We start from the raw sequence: 17,122 nt of genomic DNA, 5'->3' as shown, positions 1-17,122 counted from the left end.
AATGAAAAAAGTTTGAGGAAATGGGAGAACCCTGAGAAAACCCTTGCATACGGTGTTTGTCTAACACACAGCTTACTTGGAATGAGCTGGGATCAAACCAAGGACCCCATGCACCGCAACTAAGAGAGAAGATGGTAACTATTCTTAGAATGCTAAATAGATACGGATAAAAAAAAAACTCTTCGCAATTTCTGATCGTTTTCGCTCTATTTAGCTCAAAATTGAAAGCGGAAGTGTAGATTTCTATCATTTCCGATTTTAGTGACGAGTTAAAGATGTTAATGAGACGCATTCTTTGGACGCTTAACCGATTACTGAAAACCGCTTCTCGCTATTTCTTACCCTACCGCTTTGGTTCTGTAGTGATTAACGTTAAAATAGTTGATTTCCACCACATTATGGTTTGAATATCTTCTCCATCAACAATTTTGGTAACTGTCTTTTGAATCTCTACATCCTGGCTAAAAGTGATGGTCGTTTATTCTTGAGATTTTGCGTCCCTGGGAATATACACACAGGGAAAACCGTAAACATCCATGGAGGTTTTGGTAAATCAAGCCACGTAAAAAGGATAAAGGAACTGAATAATTAGGCTTCATTGTTCATATTTATAGTCAGATATGTCAATCAATATTCTCCCAATATAATTCATACAGATATTTTAAGAAATCATATATAGATTAGATCATTACAATCATTACTAGCAAAAAGAGAATCCCGGGGAAGAGAATATATATTAGGATCGATATATATTGTTTTTCTTATTTTGTAATGAGGTTAGTCAGCACAAGCACAAATGAGGATAGCGAGCCCAAGTTGAAACAACTGAGAATCTGAACTAGCGTGACTGCTGCTGAAATTAATGAACGCTAGCCCCATTGAGAACCGTTAGCCTTAGGCCGTGTGAATCCAAGTGATTGCAAAATGACCATCCCTACTGCAAACTTTGTGATAGGTCTCTGTACGATTGGTTTCGTCTTGGACGTGATCCTGGTAACTGGTAGTTACGCTTAGTAAGTCTGAAATCTAGGAATTAGTTCCCACCGCTAACTTACTAAAGTTTCTAAAGGAGAAATTGTGTTCTTTACGACTGAAAACATATCCAAAAACACTTCCTACGAAATTTAAATCATATTACTCCTTCCTCTTTGTACTTCATATTCAATTTCTGTAAAGGGAATGGCATATAGTATTCTGTGTAGCAAGGTGGTCAAATAAACGAAATTGTTTACTTGTGGGTTATTCCATGTCAACTCACCTAAAGCAATATGCTTCAATGTCTCAGATTCTCTTCAAATTTTCTTCATACACAAATACCAATGAAATTATGCTAAATTATTTTTTTCGATTTTTTGGATGAAAAATGGGCCTGGGCGAAATTTTTGAAAAATGTGAATTTGGCACCAATTTCACTTTGCAGCACACAGCATTATGGAACTAATATTACCATAACTTTCTTCTTTTTCAAGTTGTTGGGCTCATCCACGTGTCAAATGAAAGCTTAATTTTCGCTGTTTCAGTAAATCCTAAGGTTACACTGTCAAGCATTAATGGGCATATAATGGATTTTTTTTTTTTTTTTTTTTTTTTTTTTAGAAATTGTTGTGCCATTGCTCAAAAGTTACAACTATGAAACTCTTGAAACCTTTTTTATGGGATCATCTCAGCACATACATGATATGGTTAAAAACAATACAGAAAACAATTCTGTAAAAAGGGTGTTTTTGGTATTTTTGTAATTATTATTTTTGTACGTCAGAGTGCAATTCATGAATCGCTCTGGGCCTTCTATATTCTACTGGCCAGAAAACGAAGACTTTTGCTGGGCACCTTTTGAAAATATCATCTGGGAAGTTCATGTTCCATCTTTTACAAGCCAATAAGCCCGGACTTACACAACAGAAAGCAATTTTAAAAAAAATACATCATATCATCGGTGAAAATATTGAGCTTTGAAATATAGAACACAACATTTTGCATGTAAATGTACGTAATTCTGAAAAGTATTACCAATATGTATGGTTATTGTTTTCATCTATGTACACTCATGTCCAAAATTATTGTCGCATGTCTATAAATATGATAAATATGTTGTTGTAGGAGTATAATTTGATAACGAATTCGCCTGGTATTTCTTACAATGTTTGTATGTGTATAATCGGCAAAGACATGTATGTGGTAAATTTCAAGTCAAAAGTGCAGTAAATAAGAAAAATAAAACGAAAATAAAATTTTATTGTCGATTTAGCAACATTTTGTTTTACTCATTCTAATTTTCGTATTTATAATTCTTTTCCTATGAAATTAATCACAAATATACATTTTCTGATTATAGTATCAGTATCAAAAGTATCCTTCAAAATCATTATCAAATTGTATTCTTACAAGAAGACAGTTATAGATATGCGACAATCATTTTGGGCATTCGTGCACATTAGTCTGTTATTTCTGATTTTTGTTGATAGGTTTTGTAATAATCATTCAACCCCTTACAATGCTAGGCCTATATTTTCCATTCACAAAACCACAAAATTATTACAGAAAAAACGCCTCCCTTTTTGTTATTTAATCATACCAATAAATGCAAGCTAATCCTATAAAAAGTTACAAAAGTTTGACAGTTGTAAGCAATGGTACATTTGAGAGAGAGAAAAAAAAGAAAGTCATAGTTAAAATACAAAAATATAATATAGCAATACCAAAACTACACATTACACCAGTTTTATTATTAAGCATACCTAATATTTACTAAGATGATTATTTGAAAAAGTTTTAAAGTATGACAGTTGTCACTTCAGATTAGGGATGGTCCAAATTTTCCGTAATCGGAAATTTCACTTTCCGAATTTCGGAAAAATTCCGGAATTCAGAAAAATACGGAATTGGAACAAATCCCGGAATTTTTTCAACATCGGAAATTTTTCGAATTCTGGATTTTTTCCGAAATCGGAATCTTTCCGAATTCCGATTTTTTCGATTTTACCTTCCGGAATCCGGAAAGTAAAAATTCCTGAACTGGCCATCACTACTTCAGAGGAAAGGCATAATCTGTTAACAACACTAGAACTGTATATTTCTGTACATTAAAAATACAAATAATAATAATAATTGCAAAAATACCAAAAGCACCCTTTTTTTTATTTTTTAACCATATCATGCATGTGCTAAAATGATTCTATAAAATGAAGCTTCAAAAGTTTCATATTTGTAACTTACGAGCAATGACACAATTTGTAACAAAGCTTAAAACTGTGTATCTCCCAACATGTAAAATACATAATAATAATAATAATAATAGTAATAATAATAATAATAATAATAATAATAATAATAATAATAATAATAATAATAATAATAATAATAATTAGAACAGTACCTTAACCCCTATTTTTGTCCTAAATTTTTTGGTATTCTTTTGTCGTGGGGTCTCACAGACCCCAATATCGTAGACTGTATCTATATTGAAAATTACCAATAACAATTTAATATTAAAATTATAATGACCATCTTAGACCGTATCTATATTGAAAATGACTACTAACAATTTACTGTTACCGTTTACAATGACCACTAACCTAACCTAGCCTAACAGTTAATTATTTTGCTTAATATTTATTTAAAAAAAACAAATCCTCTTCTATTTTACAATTTAATTCTTATTAAGGCTCCAAATACAATTGCACATTTGGTACATTTCAACCTATTTCTCATTATTACAAGAGAACTAAATTTTTCACGTTTATTTACATGTTGCAACAAATAACTGCTTGGTGGTCTGCACAAAAATGTTTGTTGCATTTTTTACAAACTAGTCTACTTTTTCTTTCGTTCTTCCTATCACAAAGATGACAACACTTTCCTCTGTTTGCAGATGACGCTAAAATTGTTGAAGTCCTTTCAGTTTTGGAGATTCCAAAGTGTTTCATTGCTTCAGTCACTGATTTTGGTGACCGTGCTGACATCTTGAACCTTCGCTGCATGCGAGGCTTTACCATGTCCTCGACAAGGCTGGTTAACAATTTACGCCTCGCATTGAGTTTATTACATAAATCTGGATTGTGAATTTTGAAAATTATAGATGTATTCAGCGCAGAAGCATCTACCATATTGAAGAACACAGCTAATGGCCACGTTTTTGTTTGCCGTTTTGCTGTGAATTATCTCACCATTTGGTCAAATTTATCCACCGCCCCATTGGTCTTGTTATATCTGGCTTTTTCTTACCTGTGTCAGATACAGCGGTATCATGATGCAGCGTGCTGAGTAAAATCACATCTTTGCTTCTCTTAGGTGCATAACTTACGATCATTAGGTCTCCGTTGAATCCGAAGACAGATGTCAATGGACTACGAGATTTACTAGGTTGCATAATGTCCGGGATTTCCCGTTTGTTCTTCTTCATGGTTCCAACGAGAGTGAGATTCTGAGTTAGCAGGAACTGAGCAATTTCAACACTTGGAAACTAATTTTCCATACTAATGTTCCTTTCATTTCTGAACAAATGTTTTGAAAGTTTCATCACAAGATTCTGAGTCAGATTCTCCTCCACAGTACAGAGCTAATATTTTCATCTGTTATAACAGTTCGAGGTGTCCTACGTTCAGACATAATAAAGAAGAACAAATAATTTCATCGAAAAGCTAATTGTTTGGAAAATCAATTAGGCAAACACTACACTACAATGATTGCTTACAAGGAGAGACGAAAACAGCGGACACAATGGCAAATGAAGAAATTCTTAACTTTTCCTTCTCAGATTGGAAGAAATTGCGATCAACTAAGGTCTGTTATACCGACCAAACTTTCTGCTTACTTTGCATGCATCAAATTCTGGATGCGCGTATTGCTAATTCGATCAAATAACTTCACCAGTGGATGCAAGGTATATTCTTTTGTGGATAACACAGCCTCATCCTCTAGATTGTCAATGATAAATTTGTGAGTCACACAAAGTTTCGTCACTCCGCAATTTTCCAGTGATAACGTAGAGGGTAGGACTGTGCTACCTACAAATGAATATACCTTGGATTTACCGGTGAAGATATCTCACTTGCCTAACTGAGGTACGGCCACATGGTCGATTTGGTGGTAAACTAACACACATAAATACGTTGAAAGAAGGCAAACGTTCTCCCATCAGCTTTATTTGGAAAAATTCTGTGATTATTAGAGTAAAAGAAAAGTTAAAATCACAAATTTATAAATTGTTTTTTCCTAGTACATTCCCCCTTGAAACAGACAGTCCCTTAGCACCATCAACCACTGACGGATCTAGGGGGTAAAATTGGGAGGGGGAACCAGATTCCAGTCTATGATAGGTATATCATGAGTTTTCGCAAACCATTTTAGTTTGAAATATATATATAAAAAGTAGCTTCAATTGTTTTTGACGTTCAAAAATTTGAAAAGGCCTGGACCACCCAGCCTTGGCTAGATCCGCCACTGCCATCAACAAACAAGTACGAACTATTTTGAAATCATTTTACATTAGGTTAACTGTCAGAAAGTCTCAGTAATATATTTTAAAATGTCTTCATAACTATTAGCAAACCGACTCCCAGTTGGGGTCACACAGACCCCACGACAGAAAAGCAGGGTTGTTTACAAATAAGTCGGATAATTGTGGCTTAGGCGAAAGAAAATTTGTTATAGTCATAAAATATACTGTAAAATTGAATTTCTGAAGATGTCAGAAACGTACTGTGTTTTAACTATCAAAATAAGGAAATAATCGAGCCGTATGATCCCTTGGGGTCTGTGAGACCCTACGACATAAAACAGGGGTTAAGCACGCTTTTTATTTTTAGCCATACCATGTATGTGCTAAGATGATTATATGAAAAAAGTTTGAAAAGTTTCATAGTTGTATCTTACGAGCAATGACACAATTTGTAAAACTGTATATTTACGTATTGTCTGCCCCTTAAATAAATGCATGTTTTCCGCGGAATAGTAACTTTTGCACCTTACTATGAGAATTAAATCGGTACACATTCCGTGCTACCACCTCGCAATTTAATTAAATGTTTTAAAGGTTTTAAGAGCTCAATCCCTAACCAAATCGATAACTGCATGATCTCTCTCTTTGCATTTCATACAAGACACTGTAGAAATATCGTAAAACTTAACAAAAAGAAAACAAAACGTTCTTTCACAGCGTGAAGCTTACAGTTGTCGCCATATATTTATAGAGTAGAGGTCTTGTGTATCTTGTTCCTAGCTAATTGGATCCGTTCAGAATTTCCATTTCCGCGGCCCGCGTTCGAATCTTTGTCCTACAACTTTTTATTTTCATTTTTACATGTATCAGGTAGAACTCCAGTAAAAAGAAACATATGATTACAGTTTAAGGTGTGATTTGATATTTTGCAAGTATTTATGTATTTATTTATTGTCAAGTGAACAAGATGAAGTAGAACTTTACAAGCGTAAATTTGACTATTAATAAAAACTATGAATAAGCTCACAACACAAAAATAAATTGAATGCTCTTCAATTGTACTCCATAATTAGCTATGGTCAAAGAGATGGATATCAGTTATTTTGTGCGTGGTTAGCACATATTCTCCCATCATCTTTATTTCTGAAACTAATTAGAACTAATTTGATTTTTCGTTTAGATATACTCACCTTTAGTTCTTAACAAAACAGACACTATAGAGCAAAATGTCACTATGTCATTCCATTTCGTTATATAAAGAAATGAAAATGATATAATTATACTTGAAAATGTCGAAGGTAATATGACAAATATTATGACCAATTCTATATTAGAATTAAGTAATGGTTTATAATAAAATAAACTGCACTGAAATGCAGGATGTTTGACGTTAGCAAAAATATTTGCCCTTATATCCTGAAATACAACTTTCTTGAATAGATAGGGAAACTTCACCTTGAAATATACACCGTGAGTTTGACTCTCGATAGAATTTCAAATATGTTAAGAACTTTAAACTTTCAAGAACGCAACACAAGTTTGAAGTCCCATGGTTATAAAATTGTCGTTACAAACTGACTAAACTAGCGATAAGTACAGGGAGCAGCTCACTAAACCAGCTCCTGTTTTCCGGTTTTTCAAATATAAATTAACGTATTTAACGCTGTATTTTTGGTCAAAAGATATTTTTTCTTTTGTATTTCAGGGAGAACATGTAACGTCAACATTTCATTAGCAAATGGAGCAACTGATCAAATTGAATAATGCCAAAAATAGTCTTTGCTTGCTAGAAGCTATTTTTGGTGGAATTTCCAAATAATTTTTTTAAAGTGTTTGAATACTTCAGAAGGTTTTACAGAATGCTTGTTATTATAAAGTTACATATATGTTTTTTCTGTTTAGTACGAAAAAAAAGTTCTTTTTATGAAGAAAGTGGTCTGCACAATTCTTTCTAGAATGTCTGTTGTTAGTTGTAGGAGTTGATTTGATTTTAGCATCCCATTCAGCGTCAAGGTTTTATGAGACATGGACTTACAGCTTAACGTGGGATCCGAAATACATGAGCTCCCACCGAGACTCGAACTCCGTTTTTTAAAAAGTATCTTACCGCAGTCAGTTCTTACCAGTTGGATTTCGAACAGACCCTATTATTATACTAGTATTGGGAAGCAGAGATGAAACTGGTTAAGAATTTCGTGACCTGGAAGCAGTCACACTCATGTCCCGGTATGACCGGAACAGACCTGGAGACGACGAAATGTCGTCATACAAACAGAAAATTGATACGATACTACCCCTGCTTTCTACTGGTCTAGTGGGTAGTGCGTGCGTTTTTGGTTCTTGTAGTCTCATGTTCGATTCCCGTTAAGGATCAATTAGAATTTTACTTTAACTAGAATTTATTTTCATTAATCATCTGTCTCTTTTAGCCTAAAGGAATTAAACGTTGAGAAAAGTATAGGGAGCAGGAATCGAACCCAGGACCCTTTTCACGTGAGTCGTAGATCTTTCTAAGTGTGCCAAGCCGTCATCTGATAACATTACGCTTCGTGTCATACATGCGTCGAGTTGGAAACGGATGGCCCCGAAGCTTATTTACCAAAGTCTGCTTACCCCTTGTCAGTTAACTCTCGTCGGGCTTTTCTCACATTACTTTCATACAATACATGTTCTAAGCGAGGAAAGGAGTATTAAAAATATAAAGAAAGTTTCTGACGAATCTCTTATCTTAGGAAGATGAAACTCGGCATATAAACTCCTCCTTACAAACCTGTGACCATGTGCCACTTTCCTTTCATCTCACTTTCCTTTGTCGCAATCGGACACAAGTCATCATTTTTCTGCCCAAAAAGCACACTTCAAATCGGATTATTGGGGCGAGGGGAGCAGTTTCCTTCAGTTCCAAGATTATAGAGGACATGTGCCTCTCGTTCCCCAAGGATTTGCTCCAGTGAAGTTAGAAGCACAATTTTAGGAAGCTAAAAATCAAGTTTAATTATGAGTCACAATAGTTAGGTGAGCGATCAATTTTTATACGCAGATTTGTGACTTTAATCTATTTTGGGTTGTGTGGAAATTGCTTCAAGCTTGGCTTGTAGGTTAATAGAGACCTTTCACAGTTCACAAACCAATCATCTTTCCTGAAACTGATAGTTCTAAGACTGATCAGTTGGTTCATTAGGAGTGTAACATCCCTTTCAGAACCGAGACTATATGAGACATGGTTCTACAACTTAACTTGGGATCCCTAACTAAATGAACTTCCATCAGAAATCAATCTCTTGATACGGTTGATTCTACAAATGTTACATTCTTTTCATTCTCACGTGAGGATTCCCAAATAGAGTATGACCTTCCAGAATATATACTGTGCTTCTACTCGGTATGAACGCTACTTCATTAATCATATTCTCATTTGATAGTGGACATGATTTCTTTTTTTCAACATACTTTAACATCTAATAATGAAAACAAAATATACTAATATTGTTTCTTTTCTCTTCTCTATGTTTGCACACAGACTAGTATTTCATTGATAACATTGTGTTTTAAAAGAAGGTGTGTTCAGTTCACAGTTAAGACAAAGATAAGACAGCTACTTGAAGGCGCCTCAGGTTATATTGCTTTGCTCTTCTGCCTAGTGGTTTGCTCTTCTGTCCTCAGGTTATATTGCACCAACCTGCTACTTTCATTTCAATTACTTGTATATTTAGTTTCGAATGTAAGCTTATTTTAAAATTTTATTAATGGAAAAAAATCTAGAACATCGTTACTTTTGATCTACCTAGGTTGAATCATACTTGCAGCCTTATATTATTTCCTTAGACAAGAATAAGAAAAATCTAACAGAATGACACCATACATAAAACTCTAATACTACAAGTAATGGCTGTTCTTTGGACGACGAAAAGAAAAAAATACTACAAGTAATGGCTGTTCCTTTGACGAAAAGTAAAAAAAAGTAAATATTACAAGTAATGGTTGTTCCTTCGACGGAAAGAAAAAAAAGCACTTGACGAAGATTCGAACGTGGATCATCAGAGTGGTAGGAGAGAACGTTACCTACTACACCACACACTTCGGTACTTCTTTTTCTTGCTATCTTTAAGCATTCAGTTTATGATTTTAATTTCTGTTGTCTTACCGCATAACAGTATAACAGTTTCCCTGCTTTCCGTCTTGTCACACTATTCGTGTTGTTTGATGTGCAAATTGCATTTGCAAACGTAATATGTTTTGTTGTTTTACCAGGATCCATAGCTATTAAAGATCTTAAGGTCAATTACATTAAGCGAACTGATTTTCTCATATCTTCCATCGCTTCAAGAGACAAAAGATACTATCCTTCGAAAAACATGCATTTATTTATGAGACAGGCAATAGGGTACATATGAAATAAAAAACAAATAAAATAATAATAATAATAAAATAAAATATAATATAATATAATATATTAATAATAATAATAATAATAATAATTACAAAAATACAAAAAATGCCCTTTTTTAAATCATATCATGTACGTGTTAAGATGAATGTACAAAAAACTTTCAAAAGTTTCATGGTTGTATCTTTTGAGTAATGGCACAATTTGTAAAAAAAAAAAAAAAAAAAAAAAAAACCTAAAATTTGTTTTATATGCCTATTAGTGTTTGACAATGCAACTTTTTGCAAGGTTTCTTAAGATCTACTGAAAGAGCAAAAATTACGCTTTCATTTGACACAAGGAAGTTACAGTAATTTTAGTTCCATAATAATGTTTGTCGGAAAGTGAAATTGGTGGCAAGTTTACATTTTTCAAAAATTTCTCCCCGGTTCATTTCTCATCCAAAAAAAAAAAAAAAATTCGGAAAAAAATAATTTAGATAATTTCATTGGTATTTATGTATGAAAAAAATGAAGAAAATCTTAGACATTGAAGCACGATCATGCTTTAAAATTAAGTGATTTCACAGGGAATGACTCTTGTGCGCGTCCAGCATTTGTACATAAACATATGATAATATTAAACTTCGACCTTTCCCTTAGGTCGACATTTAAAAATAATCTAGATCGAAAATTAAAAAATACTTGCTTCCAAAATTGTCCCGATCTATAAAATAATACAGATATGCCTTATATAATACGGATAATTAGTTTGAAGAAATGTCTGCCGCATGGAAAGCCCCATTTAACAAGGTATGTTTACAATGAGTTTAAATTGTTTGTTCGTCACAAAAAAAATATGGTAATAAACATGTTTAAAAAAGAAAATATATTAATCAAATAATACAGAAATTTCTTCTGAACACATAAAAGTTGTGAAAAGAAATACAATACTTTACCCGCTGTGAATTATCAAATGGAATTTAGCATCCCACCCTTTTATTCAATTTGCTAAAAGACACAGATGCTTAATACAAATGTGTGATGAATGCTTAGGAAAGGAATCGATGCAATTAGAATGTTTAAGACAAGAAAACCCCTGGACACGATGTTATGCGCCATAAACTCGAAAGTCATGTGCTCAAAAGATTATATACAGTAGCTCGCTCAGTGTCTAGGAATCAAACCTAGAACCTCATGCGTAGGTGTACCGTATGAGATACTTTTTAAAAACGTGAACAGATTTAGATTTCACAAATAAAGATTTTGAGAAATCTCATGTTCGCATTTTGAGATAAGTGAAATGCGCGTAAAAAGAATTGTCATTCATCTCTCCCCTATCCGTAACTGGTCTTTTACTGCTGTTTAAACATTATTTATTAGGTCTTTTTTTAATGTCCATTGAATCAATTTAGAATTTTGGTTGTGTATAACTTAGGACTCAAAAACCTGCAGAATAAATATAGACCTACTTGACCCATATAAGATTATCAATGGAAAAATTGATTCAGAATTTCTACTATCTGAATTTCTACTTTCGAGTTCCTCCCCGGTGAGCTTGCTCCCTTAATTTGCTAACTTACGAGACACCTAGATTATCAGTTACAAAACACTCTTTGTTTTACAGAATCGTGCATGATCACAACACGCTATTAGCAGGATGTAATATTTTTACTTCTGAAGAAAACTTTGGAACTGTTATTTTTTTTTTAAATTATTTTTATGTTGTTTAGTTTCAGTCAATTGGCTTAGCCTTGTATGAAACTGTGAAACTGTGAACTCTGTGAACTTCATACATTTATACAACAGATCAAGTATTATCACCGTGCAAAGTTAGATCCCATTGGAGTCAAGTTTGGATAAGATGACCTTGAATTTTCAGGAAAAAATCTAATTCAGAAGGAAAGTATAGTTTATGTAACTAAAATTTTCATTTAATTTTATTTCAACTTCTTTCGAGACACCTTCTTCATGAACCGAAGATCATGTATCCAAATCGACTATGCCCTGAATTATAGTTTCTTATTATATTTATTTATTCTTATTATTTGAGTTCCCTTGTGGCTAAGCTCATGTGGTTCAGATTCCACGTTAAGCTGTAGGACCATGTCTTATATAGACTCGTTGCTGAAAAGGACACTAAATTGAAACAAAATCAAAATCAAATTTTATTATTATTTGTCTTTCACCCATACCTCCTTTGTGTTAATATATATTTTCTATTATTCTTTATTCCATATGAAATACATTTGAGTATGTTTCTGAAAACATGATCGACAAAGAAACATATGTGTACTCCCAAACAAATGTTTTTATCTTCCACCTCCACACAATTCATAAACACTTACCTTATATTATAATAAAAGTGGAATTAGTCCCAGAAGCGACAGTCCTATTAGCGACAGGAACTGCTATCTGTCCTATGAGCGACCGATTCATTTACATTGAGATTATGGAAGTTGATATGATCCCCTCTCGTAAAATATGTTTGCCTCTGGCGTCATTAACGCCCGAACAACCTTGGTATGAAATATGTACGTGCCAGTGATACTGTTCGTCAAATATATATTTCCTCTACTGTGAGTGCAAATAAAACTTATTTTAATTTTGAGTTAGATTTGACTAGGGATATTTCCATGAAAAGTATATTCCTACGTAATTATTGAAAATCCAGTTGTAATATCCCCTTTCTTCAAAATCTCTGTTTTCTGTACTTAATTTGATTCAAATCTAATTACTCTCTAGTAATATACTGGTATTTTATTTTGTAATATATTTTATTTTGAAAAACTTGTAACAGTTTCGCCAACTATCTACTTTTTAGACTTCCTAAGACTCTATGAATAAAATAAAAAAAATGTCAATGATAAAAGATAACTTTTGAAATCCCTTACATCTGATTGGCTATTCTCAATCAATCCCACCAATTACAATGCACTTCACTCTAAACAATCCAAGAGCTCCTTCGTGGCTAAATGGTTAGCGTACGCGCCTTTGGCGTGGTTGACCCGGGTTCGATTCCCGGCGGGAGCTCATGTGGTTCGGATTCCACGTTAATCAGTAGGTCCACGTCTCATATAGCCTCGCTGCTGAAAGGGACGCTATACTAAAATCAACTCAACTCTAAACAATCCAAAAGGTAAACAACTCTTTAAACTACCTTCTCCCGTATTGTAAGGTACTAAAACATAAACTAATTGCTTAATTTGCCTTCCTCCCTTATTTTGACTTATAAATAAAAGCTTGTGTAGCAATCTGAAATAATCCCTTATAACTAGACGAACTGTTAAGTCCTGCGAGAGATTTGTAACTTGTGTAATAATTTCTTCGAATACACCCTGTGTTTTTTTTTAGATATCTTTGATATCCTGAAATGGTGAACACCTTTTTTCTATGGGCGCCCGATGGGAAGACAGGGGTCGCCCCCTGGCACGTAATATAGCAAACCACGTATATTAAATACCAGATATACCAGACGTGATACAACAACCATGGAAATGCTCCTCCCTAGAAAATTTTCTTCGGGCGCTCCTAAATCTTTCTGATTTCTTATGCCATAAACATATTCAATCTAAACTTATGCTCCGTATCATTTTAACATGAAATTTTTAATTATATTAGAATCATAGACAAAGGTGGAGCTACTCTAAATATTTAGTTAGTTTTCCCCTTGATAGAGTCAATGTATTCATAGAAATTAATTCAAAAATATAATATTAGGAAAAACGTATAAAAGATTGTTAATGTAATGAGAGCATTCTTACGTATTAAATTCAGGTAGAGCGAAATTTTTCATAGTACATTTTGTTAGGTTCTAGATCACATTAGCACAAAACAAGTTAAAGAAGAGAGAACCTTATCTTCTTCCATTATCTTAGTATGAACGAATCTGTGACTCATAGTACAGTTAACAGATCGAATCGGTCGCTCATAGGACAGTTAACAGTTCCTGTCGCTAATAGGACTGTCGCAAGTGGGAAGTCGAATATATTAGTACCTATTATGTCGGTACTCTTTGTATACTTTCACTTTATTAATACAACCTACTTTTACTATCATGCAATAAAACAAATGGAGGAGGTATTCCAAAATTTTAAATAAAAATACATGAGTAGATACTAACATTATTCTACCCAAATGTTATGTTGCTATGGTCGTCATTGATACTTTATACTCATTTGAGCTACTATAGCTTAATATAGGCTATACTTGTTCCGTATATGCGTTAAATTTAGTTGGGGTATGATGACTGTGATACAGTTCTCACCTCATCCATCTGATACGATAAGTCCTGATTCGATTCCCGGCCACACGAGTTTATAGAGCACAAGACTGTGTCCTCGGAGGTTTTCTTGGAGCATCTCGCATTTTCTCTCATACTCTTATTGCATCCATTCTTTCGTAATCACTTTTTTCATTAATCGAATGTTTATTTTAGACAAAAGGTCATAAATGTGGAACGTAAAACAAAAAATATAATTTTATTTGATTTTAAAGTCATTTAATACGCACTATTCACTCGGACAAACAACGGTTTTGCCAGTTATTTTTATTTCTTTAACATGCATAAAAGGTTATTTTTCACTTTTACATATATATTAACAAAAAGAGAGATGTTATATTTGCTGTAAAAAAATTTCTCAAAAGACATTTTCGTTTTGTTTAGGATAACCCTTAGACGTATTTCTCCTTAGTGATGCTCAAAGTAGGTTCAGTAGTCAAGGGAAGCGGTCGATACGGTGTGTGTGTCTGTGTCTATGAGGTCCATAGGCACCATATCCGCCACCGTATCCCTCTTCATATCCGTGACCATGTTCGTCTTCATATTCGTGATCATGTCCACATTCACATCCGTGACCGTGTCCGCCTTCATGTCCGTGATCGTGTCCGCCTCCATTTCCGTGACCGTGTTCGACTTCACATCTACCACCATATCTGTAGCCACCGCCATATTGAAGGCTGTTGTCAGCCACTATGCTTAAAGCGAACACTCCTATTAGCAGCAGAATCTAAAACAAAAACACATAAAATTGATAAATATTAGAATAAAATTAGAGAACAATTTAAATAAATTTTAGTGTATTTTTTTAAATATATATTCTGGATTAGAAGTCCTGAAAATGAAAGAAAAAACTGTAGTTTAAACTTAATTCTCTTGAAGATAATTATCACAACACAATATTTTTACCTAGTACATTCTAATTCTTTGTAATCATTCATAAAATCTTTTCATTTGTGGGAATGAAAGTACTTCTTGAATCCTGTTTCAGGGCTACTATATAGGGTCAGGTTAGGTAATTGTGAAACACAGAATTTGTGGGGCTATTGTGAAAAGCCCCTGCTTTTTCAGTACTCTATGACTTTGAAATCTCAAAAAAATATGGCAAGACAGTAAACTTATTGCTATATATATTGCATATATCTCAAATATCTGAAATATGACAGTTTTAGAGAAAAATATAGTCTGAACTTTTATTTTTTCTTGCAAAACTTTTGTTATATGTCATATACCAAATTCCTCACCAACTAACTATATATACAAGGGTTAGACAAAAAAATCTAAAAATACTTCTTACAGGACGCTTAAAATTGGCCCTCCACTGTACAACACGTGTTGCGGTTGCCGATCATTTTTTGTTTCCAATGTGTCATGTGGACCTTCCTCTTCCGTCAGCAGTAACACGTTCACTTGTGAGTGTCGTGGTGTGAAAGTGGCGCGGTAAAATGGGCGACTTGACAGACTTCCAAAGAGGCATGATCGTTGGTGCTCGTGTGGTTGAAGCTTCAGTGGCAGCAGTGGCAAATATTGTAGAGGTATCGAAAGGCACTGTGTTCATATCCACAGTGATGTCCAGTTCATATACAATTCACGGGGAAACGACGTCTGCAAAGCACAACAGTGGTCCAAAGACAATCCTGTCAGATAGGGACCGGAGGACATTAAAACGGATTGTAGCAGCTAAAAAGAAGACCACTGTAATGAAGATTACGTCTGAACTCACTTCCGACCTAAGAACCCGGTTTCATCGAAAACAGTCCGACGGGAACTTCATAAAATGAAAATTCATGGCAGGGCCGCTTTCGCCAAACCCCTGGTTACAGCAGTAAATGCGAAGAGACGTATCCAGTGGTGCAAGGACCACAAGATGTGGACTCATGAGCAGTAAAAACACGTAATGTGGTACGATGAATCGACCTTCACTTTGTTTCTAACAACCGGTCATGTTTACGTATGGAGAACAACGTCGGAGGCACATGATACAGACTGTCTGCTCCCAACTGTAAAGCATGGGGTTGTTCTGTTAAGTATGGGCAGTGATATCGTGGTTTTCTGCAGGTCCCATCATATCCCGACATGGAATGATGAATGATAAGGCGTATGATGCCATTTTGGGGAACCAGGTTTTATCCGTGGCCCAAATATTGTTCCTTGATGGTGATGGCATCTACCAAGATGATTTGGCACCCTGTCACGCTGCAAAAACGGTGAGATCATGGTTTGAGGCACATGACCAGGAGCTATCACACCTCCCCTGGGTCCCACAATCACCAGATCTGAACATCACCGAGGCGTTGTGGTCTGAGTTAGAAAGGCGTGTTCGGTCTCATTACCCTCCACCAGCATCTCTTAAGGAACTGGAGCATGTTTTGGAGGAACAATGGTACAAAATTCCACACACCACGATTCAGAAGCTGTATAGGTCCATTCCACGTCGGATCCAAGCTGCTTTTGGACGCAAAAGAAGGCCCCACACCATACTAGGTATGATTTTCACACTTTTGCAAACGTTTTAGATTTTTTTATCCAACTCCTGTATATTCTTGTAGAGGATGTTTGGGTTTTTCAGACAATGTAAATAATGTTTGCGATGATGCATGGTGGAGGGGCAATATGGGTCAAAACTCAAGGGGCTAGTATGAAACACAGTGTAGGACTGTTACGAAACACTGTATGAGGCTATTATAAAACGTATAAACATATGATAAATGTTTATACATTTAAATATATGAAGGACTGCATGCTAACTATGGTGTTTCAGTGCCACTATGTCATAGAACATCTAAGAATAAACAATAGAAAGCTCGTGACTCTTCGAGCAGTGACGAAGAATGTCTTGCTGAAGCTTGCTTGTCTGACAGCATCTTATGATGATGATAATTTGGATGATCCACAATCTGACATATTGTCGAAATAGAGGACCCTGAAACAGAGTCCATTAGACCATGATACTTTATTCTTGCAAATTTTAAAGGAGGTCTCCGAAATAGTACATATATAATAATGTTGTTACAGTATTAAGAGTCCTACCTCATGAT

The sequence above is a fragment of the Thermobia domestica genome, chromosome 1, assembly GCF_964235325.1.
Source record: "Thermobia domestica chromosome 1, izTheDome1.hap1.1, whole genome shotgun sequence".
Classification (NCBI taxonomy): Eukaryota; Metazoa; Arthropoda; class Insecta; order Zygentoma; family Lepismatidae; genus Thermobia; species Thermobia domestica.
This window is presented reverse-complemented; position numbering follows the sequence as displayed.